Source organism: Oncorhynchus mykiss, chromosome 3 (genome assembly GCF_013265735.2).
Source record: "Oncorhynchus mykiss isolate Arlee chromosome 3, USDA_OmykA_1.1, whole genome shotgun sequence".
Classification (NCBI taxonomy): Eukaryota; Metazoa; Chordata; class Actinopteri; order Salmoniformes; family Salmonidae; genus Oncorhynchus; species Oncorhynchus mykiss.
Window position 1 is genome coordinate 79,227,481 of NC_048567.1, and position 12,473 is coordinate 79,239,953.

Consider the following 12,473-nt stretch of genomic DNA (forward strand, 5'->3'; position numbering starts at 1 on the left):
TCAAATGAGACTCTGCAATGTTCCCTCTAAACTGATATGCAGTAGACTGGGACTGTCGCGCGGCTGCCCAGGACTGTCGAGCAGGGCGCTGAAGAAATATCAGCCCATGGAGACAAACATCTGCAATGCTTTCTGTTTGGGGTTTTAGGCTGGGTTTCTGTATAGCATTTTGTGACATCTGATGATGTAAAAGGGTTTTATAAATACATTTGATGGTGGCAGGGTAGCCTGGCGGTTAGAGCTGTTGGACTAGTAACCGGAAGGTTGCAAGTTCAAATCCCCGAGCTGACAAGGTACAAATCTGTCATTCTGCCCCTGAACAGGCAGTTAACCCACTCTGGGATATTCGGGATGGTAGCTAGGCCGTCATTGAAAATAAGAATTTGTTCTTAACTGATTTGCCTAGTTAAATAAAGGTAAAAGAAAAATTGAACTTCACTAAACTTTCTAGAGTGTTCCCTGTTAGTTAACTCTGGGATATTCGGGACAGTAGCGTCCCACTTCAACAACAGCAAGTGAAAGTGCAGGGCGCATAAATCTCATAATTAAAATTCCTCAAGCAAACAACTATTTTACACCATTTTAAAGATAAACTTGTTAATCCAGCCACAGTGTCCGATTTCAAAAAGGCTTTACAGCGAAAGCACACCAAACGATTATGTAAGATTAGAGCCAAATCACAGAAAAACACAGCCATTTTTCCAGCCAAAGAGAGGAGTCACAAAAAGCAGAAATAGAGATAACATGAATCACTAACCTAACACTCATGGGACTTCATGTTACACAACACATATATGTTTTGTTTGATTAAGTTCATATTTAAAAAAATCTGAGTTTACATTGGCGCCTTACGTTCAGTAGTTCCAAAACATCCAGTGATTTTGCAGAGAGCCACATCAATTTACAGAAATACTCATCATAAATGTTAATGAAAATACAAGTGTTATGTATGAAACTTCAGATAAACTTCTCCTTAATGCAACCGGTGTGTCAGATTTCAAAAAAGCTTTACCCGCAAAAGCACACCAGGCAATAATCTGAGTACAGCGCTCAGACAACAAAACAGCCAAACATATATCCGCCATGTTTTGCAGTCAACAGAAGTCAGAAATAGCATTATAAATATTCACTTACCTTTGATGATCTTCATCAGAATGCACTCCGAGGAATCCCAGTTCCACAATACATTTTTGATTTGTTCGATAAAGTCCCTCATTTATGTCCAAAAACCTCATTTTTGTTTGCGCGTTTAGTACACAATCCAATATCGCAACGTGCAGGCAAGTCCATTAGAAAATGTAGATGAAAAGTTATATTACATTTCATAGAAACATGTCAGACGAAGTATAGAATCAATCTGTAGAGTGTTTTTATCATAAATCTCCAATAATGTTCCAACCGGAGAATTCCTTTGTCTGTAGAAAAGCAATGGAACGAGAACTAACTCTCTTGTGTCCGCGCGTCACGTGCCTGTGGCAATCTGCCAGACCCCTGGCTCAAACAGCCCTTATGAGCCCCCACTTCACAGTAGAATCCTCAAACAAGGTTCTAAAGACTGTTGACATCTAGTGGAAGCCTTAGGACGTGCAATATGACCAATATCCCACTGTATATTCGATAGGGCATGAGTTGAAACACTACAAGCCTCAGATTTTCCACTTCATGCTTGGATTTCTTCTCAGGTTTTTGCCTGCCATATGAGTTCTGTTATACTCACAGACATCATTCAAACAGTTTTAGAAACGTCAGAGTGTTTTCTATCCAAATCTACTCATAATATGCATATATTAGCAAATGGGCCTGAGTATCAGGCAGTTTACTCTGGGCACGCTTTTCATCCAAGCTACTCAATACAGCCCCCCAGTCCCGAAGAAGTTTTTAACACTATCAACGTTTCCCTTTACTGTGTCAATTGTGATCCAATCAACACAATATTAGCCACTTTCAAGGCAAATACCGAAACAAAACGAACTATGCAGGAGACTTTGTTGTAGACAGAACGCATCGGAGTAGGATTCCATTGCATTGACACGCAGAACTCAGCCTGTACTCTACACAGACCAAAAATTGCAAAAAATAGCACAAAAACGTGTACATCTTCAGAAAAGTGAGTCAGCCAAAGGGGCAATGTTGTATTTTGAGACAGGCTTGAATAAGCTAATTAGCCAATATGGCTGCATAATTAATCTGATTCTCTGTAATAATGGTATAGGAATAATAATGCATTTTATTTTGTAAATATGTATCAAACACAACAACCTTTTCTTGCATCAAACAACAGAACAACATTTTCCTCTTCGTCTGAAGGACAAGTGGACAAACAGGTTACGTCCAACTTTTTACAAAAGTCCCATGTTCAACGTAGGCCTACATTGGATGCATCTTCTCCATTGTTTTTGACCGAGGGCCACTGTGGTAGGCCTACGTTATGATCAAACAGGCACAGTAGCCTACTTGGCTACTGTTAAAACTGTAACTTAAAGTGGGTCAACCTCCGTGTGCGCTGCTACATGCACAGAATGTTCACAACATTTGTTGTCAAAATGAAAATTGAGAAAATGTAACATAAGTCCAACGTTCCCTCGACATTTTCAGGAACTTTGCTCAAAACATGTTGAGGGAACATTCATTTTGACACTAGACGGATACAGAGACATCCATCACAGGGCTAGTCTGCATCTACTTAGCTCTACAGGTGATACAGAGAGTCACAGGTCACCAAGTCCGACCCACCCCCCTGTGGTCGACCACAGCCTGAAAAGCAGACTCCATGTCAGGGGTGTTTTGGGGGAGAGAGTGGGTGTGTGCTGATTAAGGGTTGGGAGAGTTAAAGGGGTCTGGTATGAAAAGGTTTTCTCAGGGTACGTGGCCTGTATCAGAGGTAGACCCTCATCATAGAACCTTCTGTGGTTCTTCAGATGTGCCTGCTGAGAGAGAGAGAGAGAGAGAGAAAAATCAGACAATGTGCTCACTGCCCACAAAATCAGACGATGTGCTCACTGCCCACCAAATACAAATTCCATGTAGACACTGTTGCCCTAGAGCACACAAAAAAATATACATACCTTGGCCTAAACATCAGCGCCACAGGTAACTTCCACAAAGCTGTGAACGATCCGAGAGACAAGGCAAGAAGGGCATTCTATGCCATCAAAAGGAACATAAATTTCAACATACCAATTAGGATCTGGCTAAAAATACTTGAATCAGTCATATAGCCCATTGCCCTTTATGGTTGTGAGGTCTGGGGTCCGCTCACCAACCAAGACTTCACAAAATGGGACAAACACCAAATTGAGACTCTGCATGCAGAATTCTGAAAAAATATCCTCCGTGTACAACGTAGAACACCAAATAATGCATGCAGAGCAGAATTAGGCCGATACCCACTAATTATCAAAATCCAGAAAAGAGCTGTTAAATTCTATAACCACCTAAAAGGAAGCGATTCCCAAACCTTCCATAACAAAGCCATCACCTACAGAGAGATGAACCTGGAGAAGAGTCCCCTAAGCAAGCTGGTCCTGGGGCTCTGTTCACAAACACAAACACACCCTACAGAGCCCAGGACAACAGCACAATTAGACCCAACCAAATCATGAGAAAACAAAAAGATAATTACTTAACACATTGTAAAGAATTAACAAATAAAACAGAGCAAACTAGAATGCTATTTGGCCCTAAACAGAGAGTACACAGCGGCAGAATACCTGACCACTGTGACTGACCCAAAATTAAGGAAAGCTTTGACTATGTACAGACTCAGTGAGCATAGCCTTGCTATTGAGAAAGGCCGCCGTAGGCAGACATGGCCCTCAAGAGAAGACAGGCTATGTGCTCAATGCCCACAAAATGAGGTGGAAACTGAGCTGCACTTCCTAACCTCCTGCCCAATCTATGACCATATTAGAGAGATATATTTCCCACAGATTACACAGATCCACAAAGAATCCGAAAACAAATCCAATTTTGATAAAATCCCATATCTACTGGGTGAAATTCCACAGTGTGCCATCACAGCAGCAAGATTTGTGACCTGTTGCCACGAGAAAAGGGCAACCAGTGAAGAACAAACACCATTGTAAATACAACCCATATTTATGCTTATTTATTTTATCTTGTGTCCTTTAACCATTTGTACATTGTTAAAAGACTGTATATATATAATATGACATTTGTAATGTCTTTATTGTTTTGAAACTTCTGTATGTTTAATTTTTATTGTTTGTTTCACTTTTGTATATTATCTACCTCACTTGCTTTGGCAATGTTAACACATGTTTCCCATGCCAATAAAGCCCTTGAATTGAAATGAATTGAATTGAGAGAGAGAGAGCGAGAGACAGACAGACAGACAGACAGAAAGAGAGAGAGAGAGACAGAGAGAGAGAGAGAGAGAGACAGAGAGAGAGAGAGAGACAGACAGACAGAGAGAGAGAGAGAGAGAGAGACAGTAAGAGAGAGAGAGAGAGAGAGACAGAGAGAGAGAGAGAGAGAGAGAGAGAGAGAGAGAGAGAGAGAGAGAGAGAGAGAGAGAGAGACAGAGAGAGACAGACAGACAGACAGACAGACAGACAGACAGACAGACAGACAGACAGACAGACAGACAGACAGACAGACAGAGAGACAGAGAGACAGAGAGAGAGAGAGACAGAGAGAGAGAGAGACATTGAGAGAGTAATAAAGACTAAGTGGAGTAGAGGTGGTCTACTAAGTAGAAAGAGAGAGAATAAGGAGAGAACGGCACCAGCTACAGAGGGATTTCCCAAAGGAAAACCACGTGTTATTCCTTTATATCTGCACTCTCATCATTCTACCCAATAAAGCACTCTAAAATCATAACTGTCAAGCAACTGTAGCAGGGTTAAAGTTTAATGTTTATGGTCATAGCATACAATTCAGTAGTCACAAGGCGACATAGCGGTCAAGAAATTCCTAAGTTGTTTTTTGTGTTTTTGTGTTTCGTGAAGTCTGACAGTGCCTGTTCCAATGTGCCTGTCATAGTGTTTTAGCTGGTGCAGATGATTGCAAATTACCAGTCCTTGTCCAAGATCTGGGCCTGCAGAAATTACCAGTCCTTGTCCATGATCTGGGCCTGCAGAAATGACCAGTCCTTGTCCATGATCTGGGCCTGCAGAAATTACCAGTCCTTGTCCATGACCTGGGCCTGCAGAAATGACCAGTCCTTGTCCATGATCTGGGCCTGCAGAAATGACCAGTCCTTGTCCATGATCTGGGCCTGCACAAATTACCAGTCCTTGTCCATGATCTGGGCCTGCAGAAATGACCAGTCCTTGTCCATGATCTGGGCCTGCAGAAATTACCAGTCCTTGTCCATGATCTGGGCCTGCAGAAATTACCTTTCCACCTTTATCAGCGGGAAAAAAATACTTTTGGGGGGAATTTTCAGTGTAAAATTAATGAAACGACCTGTCCAGTTCCTTTGTCATCGGACACTTTAGATCAGGGCCCTGCAAACTTGTTCCTGGAGAGCTACCGGACTGATGGGTTTAACTCCAACCCTGTTCATGGAGAGCTACCGGTCTGTGGGGTTTAAGTCCAGGCCTGTTCCTGGAGAGCTACTGAACTGATGGATTTAACTCCAACCCTGTTCCTGGAGAGCTACTGAACTGATGGGTTTAACTCCAACCCTGTTCCTGGAGAGCTACTGGACTGATGGGTTTAACTCCAACCCTGTTCCTGGAGAGCTACCGGACTGATGGGTTTAACTCCAACCCTGTTCCTGGAGAGCTAGTGGACTGATGGGTTTAACTCCAACCCTGTTCCTGGAGAGCTACCGGACTGATGGGTTTAACTCCAACCCTGTTCCTGGAGAGCTACTGGACTGATGGGTTTAACTCCAACCCTGTTCCTGGAGAGCTACTGGACTGACGGGTTTAACTCCAACCCTGTTCCTGGAGAGCTACTGGACTGATGAGTTTAACTCCAACCCTGTTCCTGGAGAGCTACTGAACTGATGGGTTTAACTCCAACCCTGTTCCTGGGGAGCTACCGGCCTGTAGGGTTTAAGTCCTACCCTGTTCCTGGAGACTTACCGGCCTGAAGGGTTTCACGCAAAACCCTAATCTAGAGCACCTTATTCCAAAAAAAATTTGTTAGTTCTGTTACAACTCGGATTGGCGGGAAAACCTACAGGTCGGTAGCTCTCTAGGAAGAGGGTTGGAGACCTCTGCTTTCGGTACTGCCGGATTAAATGACTTGTTGATTTCCTTTAGATACTGTCAAAGCTAAAATACCACGTCTGCAAGATTAACAATTTAACTCGACCCTGCCTACCCAATGGCACTTCAGTCATTCTTCCTCATGAATCCCTACAGATCTGATAGATGACACTCTTCAGTGGCCTTACCACTGAACTAGTTTACAGCTAGGAACTGTTCCTCAGAATCAATAGTAAGGGCTTTACAGTAAAGTGGGCTATCCTCAGAGCCTAGTGCCTATGCTTCCTCGCTCTTTCTCTTATAAATCTGACGCCTCCTCAGGATCGTCCAGACCAGAGTTTCCAATACAGAACACTATGAGAGACCGCACTCCCCTGGGTTCGCTTAGCCCAGAAACACCCTTCCTACGACTTCTACCAATGCAGTCAGTACGTATAGTTTGGTCTCGGGTTCCTTTTTACTAGCAACTCGGGTATCCTGATGGACTAATAAAACCAGATACTAAAAGTCCTCAAAACAAAACAACCTATGCAGGAGACGTTGTTGTAGACAGAACGCATCGGAGTAGGATTCCATTGCATTGACACGCAGAACTCAGCCTGTACTCTATACATACCAGTGCAGCATAACCAATCAGAGCTGCCGTAGGCCTATATCGAAATCGACCACTGCCATATATGGGTCTGTGCCATTTACTTTGAACTGGACTGTTTACAGCTGTGGTCGCGAGTAGATGTTGTTGTTTGGAGATCAAAGCGAGAACTGAATGTATCCACCTGTCCACATTTTGTTTATATCCTTTGCTAGTTAGTGAGTTATTAGCCCAATAATAGATAATTTGTAGTCAGCAACCCTTCAAGGGGGTTCCTTCAGGTTCCTTCACAGGCCAAAAAGAGCACAAAAATGAATCAAGTCAATTTCAGAAACCAAATGTGAAACGTCACGCACTTCATTGACTCTTTGAGGACAATAAAGCAGATGTATGAAAACATTCCAGAAAAGGCAAACAAAATATTTTTGTTGTGATCAATTTCACAAATCAACGATAAGCATGGATAAGATAGATAGATACATTCAGCACTCTTAACTAAACCCTTATTGGTGTGCCAATAAAATAGTTGTTGTCAATTACAGTTTTGAGAGGCACTGTATTTAATAACAAGAAAAATGCTGTGTTACCTTCTACATCTTATAAATAGATTTTGTTCACCCCCCTCAGGATGTTCAGTCCCTCAATCGGTATCTAAAATCTCTAACAACCACTTTAAAACATTGATCAATAAGGTAACCGTAATGTTTCCTTCGAAAACTTTACTTTAACACAAAAAAATGAATAGGTCCTTCCTTCAGCAAACAACAGGTTCCTTCAGCAAACAACAGGCTCCTTCAGCAAACAACAGGTTCCTTCAGTAAACGACAGGTTCCTTCCTTCAGCAAACAACAGGCTCCTTCAGCATAGAACAGGTTCCTTCCTTCAGCAGACGACAGGATCATTCAGCAGACGACAGGTTTCTTCCTTCAGCATAGAACAGGTTCCTTCATTCAGCAGACGACAGGTTCCTTCAGCAAACGAAAAGGTTCCTTCAGCAGACGACAGGTTCCTTCAGCAGACGACAGGTTCCTTCAGCAGATGACAGGTTCCTTCAGCAGGTTCCTATAACATTTCATTATCGAAGTCCTAAGGCCTAATACTCAAAACCGAATTAACATATCTAATCTTTATCCGTTTTTATATTTTTCTATATCACTTTAAATACCCTTTAACATTTCACAATGTGTTCAATCTTTAACATTTAACATACTTAACCTTTAATTCATTTTTATTTTATAAATTCCAGTTCCAAATCATTTCTTGTTCTTTTTTTCTTATTTTTCTGGGATAAATTTTCTCTCAATGTTCATTCTTCTTTGTGCTCCATCTGTGAGTGAAACTTATTCCTGAGTGTGTGGGTGTGTGAGTGGGTTCTTCCTATTCATGCTTAATGCCACTAAAATATCACAGAAAACTAGGCCTTAACCTAACATTCTTGACAATTCTGCCGGAGGAAATGACCTGTCCAGTTTCTTCAGATTCTGCCGGAAGAAACGACCTGTCCAGTTTCTTCAGATACTACCGGAGGAAATTACCTGTCCAGTTCCTTTAGATAATGCCGGAGGGAACGACCTGTCCAGTTTATTCAGATACTACCGTAGGAAACGACCTATCCAGTTTATTCAGATACTACCGTAGGAAACGACCTGTCCAGTTCTTTCAGATACTACCGGAGGAAACGACATGTCCAGTTCCTTCAGATACTACCGGAGGAAACGACCTGTCCAGTTTCTTCAGATACTACCGGAGGAAACGACCTGTCCAGTTTATTCACATACTACCAGAGGAAACGACCTGTCCAGTTCCTTCAGATACTACCGGAGGAAACGACCTGTCCAGTTTATTCAGATACTACCGGAGGAAACGACCTGTCCAGTTTCTTCAGATACTACCGGAGGAAACGACCAGTCCAGTTTCATTAGGGCCCTCAAACTCAACTCTGGACATCAAAGCGAGTTCCAATGTGTTTTTCATTGTTCCCTTCAGGGACTGACTTAGAACAAGGACACCAGATAAAATTACAGAAAGGAGAGAGGAGAGGACTGAGGGAAGAGGAGAGAACTGAGGAGAGGATTGACGAGAGGACTGAGATGAGGAAAGGGGAGAGGACTGAGGAGAGGACTGAGGAAAGAGGAGAGAACTGAGGAGAGGATTGACGAGAGGACTGAGGAGAGGATTGACGAGAGGACTGAGGAGAGGACTGAGGAGAGAACTGAGGAAAGAGGAGAGAACTGAGGAGAGGATTGACGAGAGGACTGAGGAGAGGACTGAGGAGAGGACTGAGGAAAGAGGAGAGAACTGAGGAGAGGACTGAGGAGAGGACTGAGGAGAGGACTGAGGAGAAGACTGAGGAGAGGACTGAGGAGAGGACTGAGGAGAGGACTGAGGAAAGAGGAGAGGACTGAGGAGAGGACTGAGGAGAGGACTGAGGAGAGGAAAGGGGAGAGGACTGAGGAGAGGACTGAGGAGAGGAAAGGGGAGAGGACTGAGGAGAGGAAAAAGGAGAGGACAGAGGAGAGGACAAAGGAGAGGATATGTGCAATTAATTTTCAGGAAGAACAGAAAACCAACAGGCTCTGGACCTCGTAGGGTAAGAGTTGAGTACTCCTGCTTTAGAGCAACCAACTAGTTATCTCTGTGTGTGCGTGAATATGTGTTTGTGCATGTGTGTGTGTGTGTGTGTGTGTTCGCACAAGCGTTCATGTGTGTGTGTGTATGTGTGTGTTTGGCATTGATTATGGGGTGATCAAGGGAATAGGTAACTTGAAGACAAAGAGCTTTCCTAACTGGATTGAGGTGGATTTTAAGACAAAGAGCTTTCCTGACTGGATTGAGGTGGATTTTAGGACAAAAATATCAAGACTATGTGTGTCTACTTTGTGTGTGTGTGTGCGTGTGTGTGTGTGTGTGTGTGTGTGTGTGTGTGTGTGTGTGTCTGTGTGTGTGTCTGTGTGTGTGTCTGTGTGTGTCTGTGTGTGTGTGTTTGCGAGCTTCCCAGCCTGCGGGAAGTGTGGATGTTAGATGTGATAACTAGTTAGGGCCCTTGTTGTCCATCTACACTGAGTCACCGTTCCAGAGAAAACACAGAGGCAAGGGTCTGTTTTTAAACACACACCCCCACATCCCTCCACTCTGCTGGGCTGGGCTGTCTGGCTGGGCAGGTTCGGGGGATGGAGCCTTATTGAGCCTTATCACATTATGTCTGGTAGCTGACTGCCGCCCTGGCTGGCTGGTTGCGGTGGGACATTACCCAGGGTTATCTGTCACAATGTCAAAGGCCCTGTCACGCCCTGACCTTAGTTCCTTTTTTATGTCTTATTTTTGGTTTGGTCGGGGCGTGAGTTGGGTGGGTAGTTCTGTAACGGCCGTTGGTGGAAGTAGGTGAGAACCAAAGCCCAGCGTGTTTGGTCTCCGGTGCGCCGTTTCGGCTCAGGGTATCCTGCGACGGCTCTGCGTACCGTGTCTCCGGGGCGCTGGGAGGGTGCTGTTCGTCCTATGCCTGCGATTCGCCCATGCCGAGTGAAAGTGGGAATGTAGCCTAATGGAGAGGTGCGAGTGGTAAGCACCAGATCTCCATTGCTCCCCCACAGCCCGGTTCGACCTGTGCCTGCACTCTGGAGGGGCTGGGCTAAAGTGGGCATTCAGCCTGGAGGAGTGGTACCAAGGCTGCGCACCAGAGCTCAAGTTCCCTACCACAGCCCGGTTTATCCGGTGCCTCCTCTATGCACCAGGCCTCCTGTAGGTCTCCCCAACCTGGTGGGCCCTGTGGCAGCCCCACGCACCAGGCTGTCTCTGCGTCTTCTCCTTCCAGAGTCTCCCTCCTGTCTGGAGCCGCCAGGGCCACCCGTCAGTCTGGAGCCGCCAGAGCCGCCCGTCAGTCCGGAGCCGCCAGAGCCGCCCGTCAGTCCGGAGCCGCCAGAACCGCCAGTCAGTCCAGAGCCGCCCGTCAGTCCGGCGCCACCAGAGTCTCCGTCCTACTCGGAGACTCTGGTGGCGGGTCGGTCCAGGGTCGGCAGCAAGGGTCGCCGCTCCAGAGGCGCCACCTAAGTGAGCCAAGACTAAGGTGGAGTAGGGTCTACGTCCCGCGCCAGAGCCGCCATCGCGGAGAGATGCCCACCCAGACCCTCCCCTATGGGTTTAGGTTTTGCGGCCGGAGTCCACACCTTTGGGGGGGGGGGGGGGGGGGGGGGTACTGTCACGCCCTGACCTTAGTTCCTTTTTTATGTCTTATTTTTGGTTTGGTCGGGGCGTGAGTTGGGGTGGGCATTCTATGTTAGTTTTCTGTGTCTTCTATGTGTTTGTCCTGGTATGGTCCCCAATCAAAGGCAGCTGTCTATCGTTGTCTCTGATTGAGAACCATACTTAGGTAGCTCTTGCCCACATGGGTTTTGTGGGTAGTTGCTTTGTGTTTTGCACCTGACGGAGCTGTTTCGGTTGTTCTTTTTTTAACTTTGTATTTAGTGTTCAGTTCTATTTAAATAAATGACGAACACGTACCACGGCACTTTGGTCCTCACCTTCTTCCACCAACGGCCGCCACAGGCCCCATTTATGACCAGCTTAGCATCCTATCAACCACATGAATGGAATTTTTGATTCAAACCAAATGCTATTTGTTAGTTTTTTTTAAATCAATATTTATTTTTTCATGTTCTGTTCAATCCAGCTTTGTAAAAGGCTACATGAGCTAAACGGGCAGTAGAGTTCCGAGGTTTTTTAAAATTCCATTTTAGAACATGATTCCATCAACATGGGGTATTAAAAGGTATGATTCCATCAACATGGGGTATTAGAAGTATGACTCCATCAACATGGGGTATTAGAAGTATGACTCCATCAACATGGGGTATTAGAAGTAGGATTCCATCAACATGGGGTATTAAAAGGTATGATTCCATCAACATGGGGTATTAGAAGTATGACTCCATCAACATGGGGTATTAGAAGTAGGATTCCATCAACATGGGGTATTAAAAGGTATGATTCCATCAACATGGGGTATTAGAAGTATGACTCCATCAACATGGGGTATTAGAAGTATGACTCCATCAACATGGGGTATTAGAAGTATGACTCCATCAACATGGGGTATTAGAAGTAGGATTCCATCAACATGGGGTATTAGAAGTAGGATTCCATCAACATGGGATATTAGAAGTAGGATTCCATCAACATGGGGTATTAGAAGTAGGATTCCATCAACATGGGGTATTAGAAGGTATGATTCCATCAACATGGGGTATTAGAAGTATGACTCCATCAACATGGGGTATTAGAAGTATGACTCCATCAAAGCGTATAGAGTCAACTTTTATGTTTCCTCAAAATATCTGGAATAACATTTACTCTGTTTAGAAAAATAACATTTTAAAACTGTCTTCCAAACTGTCACCTGCCTGCTTTTGGATCTGAGGTGGTGCATCCAATCAGTCAACAACACAGGGATACTAGGGCTAATCTTGAAATCATGTGTATTTTCAGAAAACTTTTAGTTTGATAAGGAACAAGGGAGAGGATCATTACATCTCTTAGAAAACATCCCGGTCCAGCCATTATAATGTGGAGTATTTGTACCTTTCAATCTTTGTAATACACAAGCTCTCTGAACACACTTTAGTGAAATAAGTTTAGTAGGAGTAATATCTTTCTTTACACAGGAGTAAGATAACTTGTAGAGTTATCCCGCTAAAAGTTTTGTC